The 19,479-nt window shown below is 40.9% G+C and overlaps 1 protein-coding gene across 1 annotated transcript in view; it reads right to left on the bottom strand.

The window, feature by feature from the left end:
• LOC124598517 (Down syndrome cell adhesion molecule-like protein Dscam2) overlaps nt 1-19,479 on the bottom strand; it is a 439,700-nt gene that overhangs the window by 166,692 nt on the left and 253,529 nt on the right. The window lies entirely within an intron of this gene.

Genomic DNA, 19,479 nt, shown 5'->3' with positions numbered 1-19,479 from the left:
TTTAGTCATCAAGAATTGACAAAATCGAAATTTCAGCTGCAAGAATGCACCCCTAGACAAAACTTTTGAGCCATCGAAAACAACGAGATAATGAAGATAAGTAAAAAGTTATTCTTTTATATATCTTATGTCTCTTGAAGCTTTCAAAATTTGTGCAAAGGCAGAGAATCTTGATAGTGATGTGTGGGAGGGTAAGGTTACAAACCACTCATAAAAAGGCATACAACTGAGGGACGATTGAGCTATGGAGGACAACTGGCTTAATTTTCATGTGCTACTTTTGTTAAATAGGCATATTCATTGTTAACAGTCTGAATGAAAGGTCACAAAAAGTAGGCACTGGCAGCATTCAGTAATCTGCCCCTAAGCATGTTGCACAAGATAATAATGAAAGGGTCTGGTTACAAGAGGGAGTCCAAAAGTAAATACAATTTATTTCTTATGCACAAAGGATAATAATGGCAGGTCCTCCTGTTACATGCCACTACTACATGCTAATTTGAAACAGTTGACCAACCATTATCTGTTTGAAGGATCTGCGTATGGTAGGTGACAGCCAAAACCAGTAATTTCTTGTTGAAATTATTGTTGTTGTGCCAGAAAATAATACATTTACAAAATTTTATCTTGCCTCTTTTATTTTTTGCCAATGCTTTAGATTTAGGTCCCTTTTCATGCTAGCAAACAAAAAGAAGTCAAAGGTGGAAACATCCAGAGAGTATGGTGGGTCACTGTATTTAGGGTCATGAGTTATCTGTGGTCAAGAGCTATCTCATACTCTATGCTTTTGGCTGGCAGCACTTTCATATCTGAGGAGCCAACTGTCTGAGCATCACAATGCTCTCTCCTTTTTATTTTCTTTTTTTTTTCCTGCAGTGCACCACTGCAAATTTTAGCACTTGTTAACTGGTTAACCATAGTATCCTGGTGAACAATTTTAAAGAATCATACAGACAGAAATGAGTATAAGAAAAACAAGGTAATTCTTAATGAAAAGGCAACATTTGTAACAAGAGGAGCCTAATGCTTGGCACTTATGGCTCCTAATAACAACTTGTTCAATATCTTAACTTGCAAAAATGATACATACAAATTGTACAAAATTATGATTTCTTGAATCAATAAAATACAGTGCAACAACGTATGATGAACTGTAACTTAAAAAGTGGTGCTGCATTCTTTTATCTATAGTATTGAGCAACACAAACTAAACCATTTAACTGGCATAGCACTGAGACACAAAATTCAAAGAAAAAGCACATTATCAAACAGATTATCATCAACATTAGAACAGAACTGAAATATGTTTGCAAGAGAATGCTGTATTTCATAAATTAAAATGAAAACTTCCTTTCAAGAGTGACAATGAAAAACATGTACAGTCTTGGTGATGAGAAGAGTCACTCACATTTAAGGAAAATGAAAATATGCTAAACCCAAAAGGAAAATAAGGTGTAGGTAGCAATGAGGATTTTCATACGGAAAACTTATTGCTGAAACCTCTAGCACATGCTGTGTAGCGTAGTGGATAGCAGCGTTGGCTGGTATGTTACAGGTCACCACTTGAAACCCGACCACCAACAATTATTTGTTTTTACATTCTGGAAGGCTCTGATACATCTTACCCATGTGTCTGTAATGTCTGTATATCTGGAATATTCAAAGGGTGTAAAATATAAGCATTCTGGAATGTTTGATGTTTGTATAAATAACTATGCTCTACTACTAGGAATGACCAAGTCACCAAATGCAACAGGTGGTATGACATGAACTGTTTGGCAAACATTTACTTTTCCTTGGATGGAACAGCCAGTAGTAGTTCGAGTACAATGAAGAGAAGTTCAATAGCTGGGATAAATCCCAGACAGAACTGAAGAAAACATTTGGTGTCAATCAGCAGTATGTCCACTTAGCAGAAGAACAATTGAAGAACATGGGCCAACATCATGGGGAAATGACAGTCATACATACAGAATCTTTTGGCCCTATGCCACATCATGAATCCTTACATGAGAGATGTTGACAAAATCTTATACTTGACGGAAGGAGTCACAGAAGACAAGTACCAAGATCTTCATCAATAACAGAGGAATTCATCAAGCGGTGGCAGTGGTTCGAGGAAATGCATCAGAAAAGGGTAGGATGAAAGAAGTATAACTGACTGCTCCAGAGCATCTGGTACCAACCCCAACCACAGCTGTGCCATTCCACTGAAATGGAATAGATCTTTTGGGGAGGTTCCCCAAGACCATAAATGGGAACCAGTGGATAACAGTCTGCACTGACTACCTCACTTGATATGCTCTCACTCAACCTACGTCAACTGCCAAAGACCTACAAATTGCACAGTTCTTTGTAGAAGATGCAATTTCGAATCACAGAGCGTCCTGTGTCATGATATCTTACTGTGGAAAGGTTTTCCAGTTGAGGAAATTTCACATTGTGGCATCACTCACAGGTCGAAAACTGCCTACCATCCACAAATGAACAGCCTCACAGAAAGGATTCGCATACAACACAGCGAAGCAATGCACTGCGACATCATACTATTCTTTCAGCTCTACTGTCACGAAGCTGTAATAACAATGGATACACTGTTCCCATTTGAATCAGTCGATGCTCAGGACAACAATGTGAAACACCTCTTCACCAGGGCCAAAGATGCAAGGCAGCTGGCTTGCATACAGACCATGGATGCCCAGGAAAAAGACCAACAGCACTATAATGCCAAGCACTGTCCAGTGTGAGACAGCCCAGTAGACTTCATACAGACTTTTCTGCCTGTGTAAAAGTGGGATCAAAGTGGTACTTTGGACCAGATTGTATCCTTCGCCACTTATCAGAAGTTACACATGAAGTTGAGGATTATGACCCTTTATCAAGAAGACAAATGTGCAGAGACATTTTCTATGTCCTCCGTATGAAGCCCTGCTATACTCCAGTGACGCAGATTGATGAAGGAAGATTCATGGAAACTAAAGATCTGCTCAAGGATCATGAAGTTTCGAAGGGAGAGGCTATCTTTGATGTTGATCATAATGAAGAGGTTGCTAAAACATGACCTGAATGTGAGAGTCTGCCAGCGCTGCCACACTGAAGATCTTGACAAGATCTAGATCCACAGTACTGTACACAGCTCCACACTTCTGAACTAATGTGTCAGCATTTCTCCAGGAGTGGGAGCAACACCCTCAGCTCTGCCACATGCAGTGTAGTGGTTAGCATCACTGGCTGGCGTGTTACAAACCCGACCACCAGCAGTTATTTGTTACTGAGCATTTCTGCAATTTTCTTGAAGTATCTTATATTCGTATATCTGGAATATTCAATAGTTGTGTAAATACTAGCAATCTGGAATATATGTTGTTTGCATAAATACCTGCACAAGGTGTTCAGTTCTGTTCTGGTTATACTGGTGTTTGCAATAAATGAAGGGCTTATTTCAATAGTGGTACAAGTCTATTTTTGTTCATTCTGAGATACACAGTCCTAAAGTTAAAAGAGTGCCGAAAAATCTGCAGTTGAGATCCAGAAATATTAAAGTGTATATACTTGAATATTGTCCAGTGTGAGACAGCCCAGTAGACTTCATACAGACTTTTATGCCTGTGTAAAAGTGGGACCAAAGTGGGACTTTGGACCATATCGTATCCTTCGTCACTGCACTCTCAACTGTAGATTTTTCAGTACTCTTTTAACTCTAGGACTCTGTATCTCAGAATGAACAAAAATGGACTTGTACCACTATTGAAATAAGCCCTTCAAATATGGTTTCAGTGCCAAGTGTTGCAGTTCAGTGGCAATCCTGTCTTTGGATTTGGGCTCGGTTGTGGTTTTGCTGTTACAGTATCAAAGATGTGAACAGCAAACTGCTGAGGAGACTATGTAAGACCTACACAAACTAACAAAAAAGACAAGTTGAAGTAGCAGGGATGGAATTGGCGATATGAAATAAGGGAAGAAAAGATAACGATGCTGAATTCCAAAAAAATTTAAGAGAAGAACAAAGTGAAGAAACACGATGGAAAAGAAGAAAAAGAGAAGGGACAAACACGTAAGCAAATGGAAACAGAATTGATATATTGGTTGAAGAGTTTTGTTGACTGGGAGGACTGTTACGGGGGAAATAGTGTCCAAACGACAGCCAAGTGAGACGTTACAGAAGAGCAAAAGCGTTTAAACTCACCAGAACTACAGAGATCCAGGGGGAAAAATCGAATATTCACATCTGAATACTTTATTGTCTCCACACTGCAGAATGTCTTGTAGTAGAATGATGACACAGTTACATAATAAGACCACACATCTTATTAACATACTAGTCACTGTCGATTTCTATTTTTCAGTGCTTTGAAGTGTTGAAGGGATAGTGGTTTATGACAAGGTGTCCCAGGAGAAATGGTTAGCATTCAGTGATATCACTGGAACGATCATTCAAACCAAAAAAATTCTAGTAAACATGGGTTCTGAAATGCGTACTTTAAGAGTCTTGAGCACTGCTTCTTCTTCAGTATTTTGAAACAAATCTTTTCTATTGCAAGCTCTTTGCTTTCCATATTCTGAGTGGTGGTTTCATGTACCAAATCAAAAACCAAATGTCCAGCAACATGGGCTCTAACGTGCATACCTTAAGAACTAAGACCACTTTTCATCTTTGGTACCGTGAAGCATATCTTTTCTGTTGAACAAGTGCTCACAGCTCTTAATATATTCATTTTAGAGCCCATGTTTACAAATAATTTTTTCTTGTTTTTGTTCATACTACCTCCTCCCAAAATACGGAAAAAAAACTTTTTTTCACAATATCAAAAATGAAGAACATGCCTATACCTCAGAAGATATGCATTTTGGAGCCCATGTTTACTAGACTTTTTTTGCTTTGTTCCTGTCATATCCCTGAATACTGAGCATTCCTTCTTGGACGCACTGTAGGCCTATATGTGGTTCTTGGAAGCACTGTTTGAGCTGCTGTAGATCTGTGAGTGACTTGTAGAGTATACTGCTTAATGTCACACTGATCTCAATTCATCAGCAACATTTTAGAGTCACTGTAACTATCTGATTATGAATTTTGAGATGGTTAAAACTCTAAAAGATAAATATTTTGGTATCACTTTCATTGGTCTAAACCAACCAATATGTGCATTATGCCTGTCAATTGATCATAAAATGTTACTTGCATAATAAAAAGGAACTTGAGGGGGCGTGACTGAAAACAAAATTAACTGTAGCTGGTCATTACAATATGAACTCCACAGCTCAATGCTGCATCGGGCATCCCAAAGTGGAAGATGCTGTGGATTTATGGTGCTGATGTACATCATCTTGTATCTTTCAGTTCATCATACAGAATAATATATTTTAAGATCAAAATTCTGACATTTTGTTAAGACTGCAAACATTTTAAATCCAACTAAGAATTAGGGAGTAACTGAGACATCTAAACTACAAAAACAATACAATTTCCTGACAGTGTGTTATCAATATAATGTGCATAAATTATCTTTCTTTCTTTGTAGATCTAAGTAGCCTATAAAACATTCGCCAAGCTCTACAGTGCTTCATCAAATTTGTTTTGTGCCTTAGGAGTACTTCAAAATGTGAAATTGAACAAAGTAATGAATAGTTAAGACTGAATGTGGGGCGTACATTGAAACATATAGGCCTAATCTGAATCAAAGAACGGCTTACTTTTAGCTTGGATAGATTTGTTCAACATCGTTACCCTGCAAAAATGCGTTCCTTTCTTTTAATTGGTCAGTTGCCGCAGAACTCTACCAATGGGATTTTCTCAAGCATATTGCATGCAGAATTTATAACTGTAATCCAGTTTTTGACATTTCTATGACACTCTCCACGTGAGTCAAACAAACCTGTGAGCATACGTCGCGCCCTTCTTTTAATACGTTCAATAGCTCCTATTAATCCTACTTGGGATGTGTCCGACGCACTTGAGCAATATTCTAAGATATGTAGCTGAAGTGATTTGTAAGTAGTCTTCTTTGTACACTGCCTAAATTTTCCCAGTATCCTTAACTCTCGGAAGTCTGTCGGTAGAGCTCTGGTGCCGATGAACAGGAAGAACAATTCGTTATTCTTATCAGTTCCCTTGCTTCTGACAAACGGACATACGTATCTGACAGGGTGATGCAATGTCCCATTCCAGTCTTATTGTAGGCTATTCTCACCTACGTACCAGCATTTCTGTGTTCTCAGCTACCAGGATTTCAGTACACATGCAGTCACAGTAATTTTATTTTCTTCCGGATGCATCGTCCATCTGTGGCGTGAATCTACGTAACTTTCAAACAACTGTTTAAACAAGACACATTGTTGTAAGCGGTTTATAGTACCACTAAACGAAACTGTGCCCGTACCGGAAAGTCAACATGAAAACTTACTTTTAATTCGTTTCCAATTAATGTTTAAGAGGAGAAACCACCGTAATGGATACCTGTAATAAATTTCATATGCTGTGATATTAAACTTACTTTTTCACACCACTGCGCTGCAGCACCGAAAACTTTGTAGTACTACCGTATTTGTTTACACACAAGGCAGAAAACTTAACAAATGAAAACCACTGGCACTCTGTCCGACATCCGCATCTATACTCCGCAAACCACCGTAAGGCGCATGACAGAGGGTACGTCCCATTGTACCAGTTATTAGCGTTTCTTCTGTTCCATTCTCATACGGACCGTAGGAAGAATGATTCTTTGAATGCCTCTCTGCGCGCAGCAGTTATTCTGATCTTGTCCTCACGATTCCAATGTGAGCGATTCGTAGGAGGTTGTACTACATTCCGAGGGCAATGATTTAAAGCCCGTTCTTGAAACTTTGGTAATAGACTTTCGAGGGATAGTTTACGTCTATCTTCAAGAGACTTCTAGTTCAGTCCCTTCTGTATCTCTGTGACACTCTCCTACAGATTAAACAAAATTGTGACCATTCCTGCTGCCTCTCTCTATATACTAGAAATTCAATATCCCTTTAGTCCTATCTGGTACGGGTCCCACACACTTAAGCAATATTTTAGGACTGGTCACACGAATGATTTGTAAGCAATCTTCTTTGTAATTGATTGCACTTTCCCAGTATTCTACCAATAGACCGGACTCTACTATCTGCATTACCCACGACTCAACTTATGTGAACATTCCATTTCATATCCCTACAAAGTGTTACACCCAGGTATTTGTATGAGTTAGCCGATTCAAACAAAGACTCATTGGTATTATAGTCATAGGATACTATATTTTTCATTTTGTGAAGTCCAAAATTTTACGTTTCTCAAAATTCAGAACAAGTCACCAATCTCTGTACCACGTTGAAATGTCATCAAGATCTGACTGAATATTTATGTACCTTCTTCCAGATAGTACCTCATTATGGGTAACTGCGTCGTCTGCAAAATGCCTAATTTTACTATTAATATTCCCTGCAAGGTCATTAATATACAATATGAATAGCAAGGCCCAGCACATTTCCCTGGGACACACCCGAAGTTACTTGTGCAACTGATGATGACTCTCCATCCAAGATAAGATGGTGTGTCCTCTCTACCAAAAAGTCCTCAAACCAGTCACAAATTTCACTTGGTACCCCATATGATCGTACTTTTGAGAATAAGCGTAGGTGTGGTACTGCGTCAAACGCTTTTCGGAAATCAAGAAATATTGTATCTACCTGATTGCCTTGATCCAAAGCTTTCATTCAGTATGTTACGTGAGAAAAGTACGAGTTGGGTTTCATATGATCGATGTTTCCGAAATCCATGCTGGTTGGCCATGAGGAGGTCATTTTGACCAAGATATCTCTTTATTTGAACAGTTCTCGGGTATCCGACCGGGTAGCGTCGTAATTTCTCCACAATACAGGGTGATTCAAAGAGAATACCACAATTTTAGGAATTTAAAACTCTGCAACGACAAAAGGCAGAGCTAAGCACTATCTGTCGGCGAATTAAGGGAGCTATAAAGTTTCATTTGGTTGTACATTTGTTCGCTTGAGGCGCTGTTGACTAGGCGTCAGCGTCAGTTGATGCTAAGATGGCGACCGCTCAACAGAAAGCTTTTTGTGTTATTGAGTACAGCAGAAGTGAATCGACGACAGTTGTTCAGCGTGCATTTCGAACGAAGTATGGTGTTAAACCTCCTGATAGGTGGTGTATTAAACGTTGGTATAAACAGTTTACAGAGAATGGGTGTTTGTGCAAAGGGAAAAGTTCAGCCAATAAAGTTTTTGGTCCCTTTTTCTTCGAAGGTGCTACTGTAACTGGACTACAGTATCTGGAGATGTTAGAGAATTGGCTGTTCCCTCAGCTCGAACAAGAAGCACAACAATTCATATTTCAGCAGGATGGAGCGCCACCACATTGGCACTTATCTGTCTGTAACTACTTGAACGTCAACTACCCGAGGCGATGGATCGGCCGCCAGGCAGCCCGTGACAGAGCACTTCATCACTGGCCTCCAAGAAGCCCTGATCTTACCCCCTGAGATTTTTTCTTATGGGGGTATGTTAAGGATATGGTGTTTCGGCCACCTCTCCCAGCCACCATTGATGATTTGAAACGAGAAATAACAGCAGCTATCCATCCTGTTACGCCTGATATGCTACAGAGAGTGTGGAACGAGTTGGAGTATCGGGTTGATATTGCTCGAGTGTCTGGAGGGGGCCATATTGAACATCTCTGAACTTGTTTTTGAGTGAAAAAAAACCTTTTTAAATACTCTTTGTAATGATGTATAACAGAAGGTTATATTATGTTTCTTTCATTAAATACACATTTTTAAAGTTGTGGTATTCTTTTTGAATCACCCTGTATTTTAGCAGACGTGCACGATACCATCTTCAGGTGGTTCCTGACGAATACTGTGCTGTTCTTCTCGGTGCCCTGTATATACTAGCCGTTACCCCCTCCACCGTTCCTCTCCTGATGTCTTCGGTATGGCCTGCGCGGCGGCTACTGGAGGTGGTGGGGGAAGGGGCGCCTGGGTCTGATCGATTTTACTTAACATGGAGAGGAAATTACTCAGACAGTGTTAGTCCAGTTACAGCGTCTGCAGTCTCCCTGCTGATGCCGTCAGGGGCGGTCCTCGATCTCTGGGACCGCATCTTTCTCTCCAGGCTGAGTGCAGGGTTCCAAGCCTGAATAAGTTGAAGGCGTCTGTTTTTATTAATTAGACCGTCCTGTAGTTGCGTTTCGATGGCCTCTTTAGTAACACACTCCCAGAAACAGGAGAGTTGAGAGAGTATTTTTGTTTTTTCATAGTCCATAGTATGGCCAGTCTTTATACAATGGTCAGCCAGGGCTGATTTAGTGGCCTGGCGTAATTCGGTATGGCGATTGTGTTCGCGGCACCTCTCTTCTACAGTGCAGACTGTCTCCCCAATGTATGATTTTCCGCACTGACAAGGGAATTTGATAAAGCCTGGTTTTCGAAAGCCCAGGTCATCTTTCACTGAACCCAGTAGAGTCAAGGTGTTTGCAGTCGGTCGGAATACACATTTCACATTGTGTTTCCCCAGGATTCTACCGATTTTTCTTGAGGTGTTTCCGACAAACGGAATGCATGCCAATGACTTGTGTTCTTCGGTTTCTTGTTTTCTTGGCGCAGTCTGTCTGAGTGCGTGTCTTATTTGCTTCTGGTTGTACCCATTTTTCCGAAATGTTGTCTCGAGGTGCTGCAGCTCTGCTGGAAGGCTCTCCTGATCGCAGATCGATCGTGCCCTGTGAACAAGTGTGCGCAAAATGCCTTCACACTGGGAGTTGTGGTGGCAATTGTAGGCCTAGCACAAAAAAAAGGCGATTGTGTCCTGGACGGAGCTGGGGATGTAAAAGAAGGGAATTAGCTTTTCAACTTCAGCTTTTCAGCTTCAATGACACGTAAATCAAAACATCTGTTTCACGAGTTTACCCTATTTCCCCAGTGCAGAGAGATCTCTTAACTACAAGGTGTTGGCACACCTGTATCTTGCAAATTCTAGGCTGAAATCCATGATCCTGTGCCAATATCCAGAAGGTTCGTCAGCTGCAGAAAACAGTATATAATAACATATGGCAGAAGAGCATACATGTCGTAGCTAAAAAGGTGTTCCTGGAGGGATACATTTCTAGGGTGGATTTCTTCTTGGTGGGGCGCTAAAACATTTTTTTTATTTCTGGACGTGGTGGGGGACTGAGGGTTGACTTTTTACTCCGAGGGGTCCATTTGTACCCAAACGCACTCCCTGTTACACGTATGGTGAGTGGTGTAAGATTAAATAGACACAAATTCATGTGCTTATACGGAGTGGGTTGCATTTACGATAGAAAGTATCCGAGAGTGAAAGCGCAATTATAATACAAAGTATCCCAGAATGGGGATGCATGCATCCTAATCTTTAATGACACGTTGTGTCATATTGCATGACATGACAAATGCCATATTGGATGAAATGATGGCATGTGTCATGTTATACAGCGCAACATAATGTATCATGTTGCTTTACTTTACACGCCTCATTATGTTACGTGACATGAGTACTGATACTAAAAAATAAAAAACAGCGAATATGTCAAGAGGTTTTGATTTAAGTGTCTTTGAAGCTGTGAGACAAGGCTAAAGGCTTCACCGCTTCTTTTAAATCCTTTACTCTGTCCAGGACATTTCGCCTTTTTTGTGTTATGACAGGAGCATTTTTCATTCTGGCAGATATACATTCAAGAATGTAGGGGTCGCTTCTTACAAGTATTTAGCATTTCCTGACACATTTCCTGTGTCTGTCTTTTGTACTTATTTTTAACTCCCCAGTTTATCTGTCTCCAATAACTTATCATATTTTTCCTTGAGCTAGTTTGAACTTGAGTACTTGTACTCTCCAACAGAACTTTAACGAGCTATTTCATTTTCACACTTCTTTCTGACAGGGTGCAGAGCCATTATGAACATTATTTGCATGTGTTATATCTGTATACGCAACGTTTTATCAGATATTTGAAATCATTTACCAAGTGGAAACACAGCGATGCCCTGCAAGCGGTGGCTTCAATATGGGAACGCTACATACACCAGCGCCAGTGAGCGTTCTCGTCTAGGGCCCCGCGACCACGGCCGCTGACGACTTAACCCACTCCAGTGTACACAGCCATAACGTTCCCCGGCGGCATTTACTCGCATGATCGGAGCGCCCACAGAGATTACTGCCACTTCCATGTCGTGTGGTTACTACTCAAACAAACTTCGTTATTTTCAACAGTACTTGTTTTCAGAATATTATACTCTTTGCATTTTCATAATAATTTACGTAAATTAATGGAAATTTCATGGCGTAATTCTATGTATTTGTTGTGCAAATATAATACTCTTCCGGTAGAGGGGAGAGTGGGGGAAATACACGCACCTAAGGAAAAATCGATATGAACCATTCGTTACGTCATTAAAACCTACGAAAATAAGTACATACCATACAATGGACATTTCTCCACATATTCCAATAGTCTATAAATAGTTATAAACTGTACCTTAATTTTGAACATTAAAATAAAAAACAGTGCAAATGCGTGGTATTCCCCAGTCCTGAGGGTAATGACACGCAAAGTACTGGGTAATGACACGTAAAACAAACAAACCATAAAAATGTACAATACTTGCTATTTTTATATGTTTATTAGTTACTACAAATAGTAAACAGTATATTTAAGAACGAAATAATGTAATTCTAGAAACATATCTTATAATTTTGGTTTTTTACCTTTTTTTATCTGAAAAGAGCTCATTTTCTCATACCATACACCAAAGATCGCACATGTAACCTTTTGGAGTGTGCCAGCCACTACATTCTTCATGACTCCATCTGCTACAAGAAATACATCGGTACCATAGATCTCCATCCTTCCCAAACTCTCTACAAACTAAACAGACATCTTCTGAAATCGCCACTTTTTACCCCTTTCCCAAGACGTGGCCCCACCTATTTGTTTAACATCTTTAGGAGCCGAAATTCTCTCAGGGTTTTGTATTTATGCCTGTTTCATCGACGTTGAACACTCACCCCTCTTCAAATTTATATTTAGCAAAGAGATGTTCTAAGTTTTTAAAATATGCATTAACCTCTTCTTCATTAAATGCCTGTATTCAGTTAATGCTAGTTAATTCAGGTTTTCTTATGCTAATATTTGGGTTTCTTTTTAAAAACAGAGCTAGCCAATCCTTTACAGCTAACCTAGATGACTTATCAAAATTGTTTGCAATGTTGTTAGCCTCTGCACACTCAATGCAATCTTTCGCAGCTGCATGCATGTAATGCCTAATCTCATTTTCCTGTTCTGTCGAAAATGTTGGGTATCTTCCTAGTTTTGGACCCTCGGTATTTTTAACGTTCATTCTCGTTCGCAGAGTAGCTTCATCAATCCAGAAAGCTCTTGATACTTATCTTATTTTTCTTCCAGATTTGATGGCATCAAGAGCCTTACAAAGTTCCTCGTGCGTCCATTTTGCTTTCTGGGTTTTTCTTTTATAATATCTACCCATCTGAGATTTAAAAATAACTCGTTAGTATTGAAAATATAACCTGCAAGGGGGAATACCACGCACTTCAACAGCTGCGTGGCATTACCCCACTGTAAGTTCGATGACTAACCTAAGCATAACTCGGCACCTAATTCAAATAGCGGGACAAATCTACAATTAAATTAAAGATTTCATCTAGGGTTAATAGTTGATACGCAAGAATTACATTAAAGGAACTTATAGTAGCACTTACCTTGCAAAATACAGCTGACCAAAACTACATGAGACACGCCGAAAATAAACAATACTTCACTACTCCAACAATGCCACTGGAAAATGGCTGGCATAAGCCGCATAGTAGTTGTTACCCCTGCCGGCAGGGTGTAGCACCAACTGGGAACAGTTTGCGCCATTCAAACTTCGTAAATCAGGCTGCGTGGGATTACCCACATGCGTGTAATTCCCCCACCTTCCCCTACGTTTTTGATGTATCTTTCAATTCAACGTTCTAATTTGTTTAATAAGTGAACAAGTCAATGATGCACTGATTCCTGTTTTAAGAAGCAGCAAGCACAAAATGGAAACAAATACCAATCTGAGAATCGAGAACCTTGGTCTCGGTTTGGTCAACTAAAACAAATACACATCTGCGAACTGAAAAGCAAAAACTGGGAAGCGAGGAAGGAGAATCAAAATTCAGTGGACGTAGTTTAGGTAATCGTCTTTCTAGGGTTATTATCATAATTTGAATAAACAAGCGAATGATATCAAAATAACGCACAGATTTAGCGTAAGTGAACATATTCAGTACAGTTTGATCGTCTGCATATGACAACATAAGGTTTTAAGATACCGGTACCTTAATAAATTACACGTTACTGGTAATCCTACGTGCCGTTTCGGGACACGTACTTCTGCAAAATAATTCCATAGACAGGAAGATTTTCCTCCTAACTAGAGAATAAATTAAATGTTTGTAAATGTCAATCTTCAACTATTCACAATTTATATGACTGCTTATGGAACTTTTTAATTTTTGCACAACGATAATTCCAAATAATGTAAGAAAAATTTCTCTGCATATTGCACATCTTTTCAGAGACCCATGTTCTAGGAAAAAAAGTTGTTTATTACTTCTGACAACCATATCAAAATAATTTTTTAGCAATGAACAGTGCCAATAGAACGATTTCTGTACTTAAAGAATGCATCCAATATTTTCCTATTAACAATTATTCCATTGAACAATTGAAGAGGCAGTTTTTCAACAATCACAAGCGATTAAGCGTTAAATTTGTGAAAAGAAAAATATACTGTCACTAGCAAAAGAAAAAAAGAAACAGTATATTTCTCTTTACTGTTTTGGTGAAACGCTTACAAATATGAAGAAAATAATTTTTTATGAGATATCGTTAATAGTCGTAATGATAAGGCAGTACAGGATCGCATCCGCTATTCGAATAACTTTAAAATTCCGGAACAGTTTTAATGTCGAAAATGTTATTTCACTCTTAAAATTAATGGAGATATTAAAATGCTCAAATCTCAATGCACTCGCACTGCGGTATATGGAATTGTTAATTGGGCTATGAATATATTAAAATACAATGTTTTTAAAATGAGCTCTAATGACGAACAACACACACGCTGAAGTCACGTGTGGTGGAGAGTACCCTGTACCACCGGTAGTCATTTTCTTTCCTGTTCTACTTGCAAATAGAGCGAGGGAAAAACGACTATCTATATACCTCCGTATGAGCCCCAATATCTCGTATCTTATCTTCGTCGTCCTTACGCTCTATGTACGTTGGTGGTAGTGGAATAGTTCGGCAGTCAGCTTCGAATTCCGGTTCTCTAAATTTTCTCAGTAGTGTTTCTAGAAAAGAACGCCGCTTTCACTCGAGACTGCCATTTGAGCTCCCGAAACATCTCCGTAACACGTGTACGTGTCGCTCGAACCTACCGGTAACAAATCTAGCAGGCCGACTCTGAAGCTTCGATGTCTTCCTTTAATCTGACCTAGTACGGATCCCAAATACTCAAACAGTACTCAAGAATAGGTCGCACCAGCGTTCCATATGCTGTCTCCTTTACAGATGTACCACACTTTCCCAAATCCTCCCAATAAACGGAAGCCGGCCAGTGTGGCCGAGCGGTTCTAGGCGCTTCAGTCTGGAACCGCGCGGCCGCTACGGTCGCAGGTTCGAATCCTGCCTCGGGCATGGATGTGTGTGATGTCCTTAGGTTAGTTAGGTTTAAGTAGTTCTAAGTTCTAGGGGAGTGATGACCTCAGATGTTAAGTCCCATAGTGCTCAGAGCCAACCACTGTATTCGAACATTAAGGATATGTTTTCCCTACACGTCGGCATTAATTCACTTTTTTCTACATTTAGAGCTAGCATCCATTCATCACACTAACTAGAAATTTTGTCTAGGTCATCTTGTATCCTCCTATGGTCATTCAACTTTGATACCTTACCGTACACCACAGCATCATCAGCAAACAACTGCAGATTACTGCCCATCTTACCTGCCAAATAATTACGTATACAGAGAAAAACAGCGATCCTGCCACACGTCCCTGGGACACTCCTGATGATACCTCTATCTCTGGTGAACATTCGCCGTCGAGGACAACATACTGTGTTCTATAATTTTAAACGTCTTCGAGGCACTCACATACCAGTGAACCTATTCCATAAGCACGTACCTTCGTTAACACTCTGCAATGAGGCACCATGTCAAATGCTTTCCGGAAATCTAGAAATATGGAATCTGCTTGTTGTCCTTCATCCATAGTTTGCAGTACGGCATGTGAGAAAAGGGCAAGCTGAGTTTCGCGAGAGCAACATTTTCTAAAATCATGCTGATTCGTGGGCATCAGCTTCTCGGTCTCAACAAAATTTATTATATTCGACCTGAGAATGTGTTCAACGATTCTACAGCAAACCGAAGTTAGAGACATTGGTCTGCAATTTTGGGGGTTTGTTCTTTTATCCCTTAATATATAGGAGTGACCTGCGTTTTAAGGGGCCAATGCCGTAGAGTACTTTCGTAAAACCGAATTGTGATTGCATTCGGACCTTGTGACTTACTTGCTTGCGGATCTTTCAGTTGTTTCTCTACGCCAGGGATGCTTATTACTATGTCGTCCCGGCACGAAACCGCCCGGCGGGTTAGTGTCGAGGTCCGGTGTGCCGGTCACTCTGAGGATGGTTTTTAAGGCGGTTTCCCAACCGCCTCGGCAAATTCGGGCTGCTTCCCCTTATTCTGCCTCAGTTACACAATGATGGCGAGTACGCGTACACCATAAGTACTCTACCACGCAAACATTGGGATTACACTCGTCTGGTGGGAGACGTTCCCTGGGGGGTCCATTGGGGGGTCCACTGGGGGCCGAGCCCCACAATAACCCTGGGTTCGGTGTGGGGCGGCGGTGGGGTTAGCGGACTGCTGTAGCCTGTTGTGGGGTTGTGTACCACTGCGGGCTACGGCGGGTACGAGGCCTCTCCGTCGTTTCTAGTACAGTACAACAGAATACTACGTCGTCCATACTAGAGTCTGTCCGATGTTTAGATGACAGTATGTTTGTACGATTCTCCTGCTTGAACGAATTCTTGAACGCGAAATGTAAAACTTCAGCTTTTGTTTTGATATCTTCAACTGCGACACCAGACTGATCAACAAGGGACTGGGTGAAAGCTTTAGACCCGCTTAGGAATCTCACATAGGACAAGAATTTTCTCGTGTTCTCTGCCAGATCTTAACGTTAACACCAATAGCACTATGAGTGCAAAACATACCTGTTGCAGTAATTTGTTATTTAAATAGTTGACGCAGTTACTGTCTTTCGAAAAAAAACATTGTTTCTGGTGGGATGAAATTGAGAAGTTGCCGGAAAAAATGCAACACTCACAAGGATAAGACCATTTTATTGGCAAGTGCTGCGACAGTTCGTAATTATAGGAGTATATGATAACAAATTCAGAACAAACGAAACAAACATGTTGCAATAAAGGCTGCCCAAACAGTCGCTTCAATACACATCCTCTGGTGGCAACGCAGTCGTGTGTTCTCGCAAGCAAACGATCATAAAAGCGGCGTTGGCATTCTGCACCCTTTGTTGCAATTCGTCAGTGTTTCTTGCAGGCTCTGGAGCCATTTCACCACGCCCAATATGTTTCCAATCGGCGGCAGATCTGGGCTGTTGCGGCTCACGGAAATTGTTTTCCGACCACAAAGGCTGATTGGCTATTTGGGGGATGGGACCAAACAGCGAGGTCATCGGTCTCATCGGAATAGGGAAGGATGGGGAAGGAAATCGGCCGTGCCCTTTCACAGGAACCATCCCGGAATTTGCGTGAAGCGATGTAGAGAAATCACGGAAAACCTAAATCAGGAGGGCCGGACGCGGTTTTGAACGGACGCCCTCCCGAATGCGAGTCAAGTGTGGCAACCACTGCGCCACCTCGCTCGGTCCCAACACAAAGAACTAGTTGCATCACAGTAGCCATCTGTGGACGTGCATTGTCCTGCTGAAAAAGTACATACATCACCTTCCTGCGGAAGAAATGGCAGTAGCACGGGGATAACAACCTGTGCAATGTGGCGGACACTGGTTACCTTACACTGTAGAAACACAAGACGTGACAGCGAGATCTAACTGATGGCTCTCCATACCATGAAGCCTGGGGTGCGACCTGTTTTGCATGGGCGAATGCATCGCAGAATGGGCCGCTAACCAGATCTACGACGTACACGTGTAGACTGCTTCCATCATTCTCATACAGATAGAACCTACTCTCACCACTGAAGACGACAGAGGGCCATTCCACCCTCCAGTCGACTCTCTCACGACACCAGTGTAGCCGTGCTTGGCTGTGTCATGGTGTCGGTGGCTGTCTGGCCACAGGGACGCGTGTCTTAGTCCTGCTGCGATCAGGTCGTTCGCAGTGGTCCTCAATAACAGAGCAGGTGCAACATGTGTCCGAATTTCTTCCCTAGATGATGTTCGGTCGGCCACCGCGGCCCGAACAGTGCGTCGATCTTTAAGTGCGCCTGTACTATGTGCACGTCCATAATCTGGTCTACAGGTATGGCAATGTTCCACAGCTCACTGAGGAAAGCAGCGACACACCGCCGATACACTGTACCCTACATGAGCGTTACAACTGCCCACGTCGTGTTGTGCTAACTCCACTGTAGCTTGAATGGATTTTTAAGTTTGTTTCATATGCCCGACTTCTAATTTCACCACACAAGTCTCCAGGGTTGAGCAGTTATTGCCCAACGACGACACGCAATACAGTTTGCTAAAGCGGAGTTCGCCGTTATTAATTATGTTTTTAGATTTAATTTTATTACTCGTACAGAGACTCAACGTTCCTTTGTTTAACAGCGCGTCGTCAAAATAAGTATGAAATGCTAATGTCTTTGCAATAGATAATGTCGACTAACGAGTTAAAGTTCGTACCTATTTTGCCATTTTAGAGAAGAGAAATCTTAAGCGCTTCTGCTTCTATAGTCTCAGTATCAAATGTTCACTAATTTCAATTTACTTCCTATCTCAGCTCAGTATTTAACACAAATAATATATCAATGTCATTTCAGAGATGTTACGTCGGTTCCACATTAACGGGTAACACGTAATTGTCATTTGACATCACTTTTATTGATAATCCTTTTTCTTATGACGTAAATCTTAATGAATGATCACTATGTAGGAGGAAAGAGGGATTGATCCTAATCATGAGATAATAGCTTTTAATGAGCCTGCAATCGTTAATTAAATAAAAAGTCAAGTTCAAGGATGATATGCGAACAACTTTCGTTACGTCCGTTTTCACGCATCTGTCAAAACTTATCCTGTCGCCCGCAATTCAAATTAACACTGACGTTAACCCCTTGTGTCAGAACATCGAATCGTAACTATTATGTGACAGATTACTCTAGTCTCCGAATTAATTTCTTTCAGATACGCGCACGACCGAACAGCAGAACGGAACACAAACGACTTGTTTTAACAACCGAATAACGCAATGACGTTACATTACGACAATGTCCACCCAATGAGCATCTCTTTGACTTTATGTTTTCTACTCTGCTTAATTAAATTATTCCTAATTACAATTTATTCAGCTATTTAACGAAAATATCTAACAAAAAATAAAATAAATTTATCCCAATGTAAAAGATCCGTTATAGCGCCCACCCATCTTCCCACAGTCCCACAATGCCACCCCATCCAAATGATTGCAGTTGTTCAATACGAAAATGCAATCGTCGGTGGGGCATGGTTGTCCCTAGAATGAATGTTGCAATCGCTGTTCACCTCTAAACTCAGTACAGCTATCGCCTGTAAAATATAAACTTTCAAGGCCGGTAATATAACAGTTAATAAATATTCCGGGCCATTATGCAGTGTTCGGATGGATTTCACATTAAAATCCAACGTTTTGTCCCCACCTGTGGAGTACATTTTCAAGGGCGATCTTAGCCTATCTGAGTGTCCAATTCACACCCTAGCTCACTACTGCAGGAAAATTCCGTTTCCGCATGCTCCCGGGCTTTGGCGTGACATAACGTGCTTTGAATACCTGACCGCTATTGGCCGTTGTCAGCTGCCGTCGCCAACTGTTGCTATCACCTCTACGATAATAGCAACATACACATACACATTTCGTTTTCAAAAATATCTCAGTGGAATTAATCCGAAGATTCAGTTCACCATGTAGGATTAGGAAGGCGGAAGATTAAATTTTTTTGATATGCCAGTTTTCAACAAAAAAGGTTGTAGTTTACGCCACATGGTTTACCGAAAAACCTGTCCGCCCCCGGTAGCTGAGTGGTCAGCGCGACGGACTGTCCATCCTAAGGGCCCGGTTTCGATTCCCGGCTGGGTCGGAGATTTTCTCCCCTCAGAGACTGGGTATTGCGTTGTCCTAATCATCATCATGTCATCCCCATTGACGCGCAAGTCGCC

Source organism: Schistocerca americana, chromosome 1, assembly GCF_021461395.2.
Source record: "Schistocerca americana isolate TAMUIC-IGC-003095 chromosome 1, iqSchAmer2.1, whole genome shotgun sequence".
Classification (NCBI taxonomy): domain Eukaryota; kingdom Metazoa; phylum Arthropoda; class Insecta; order Orthoptera; family Acrididae; genus Schistocerca; species Schistocerca americana.
This window is presented reverse-complemented; position numbering and strand designations above follow the sequence as displayed.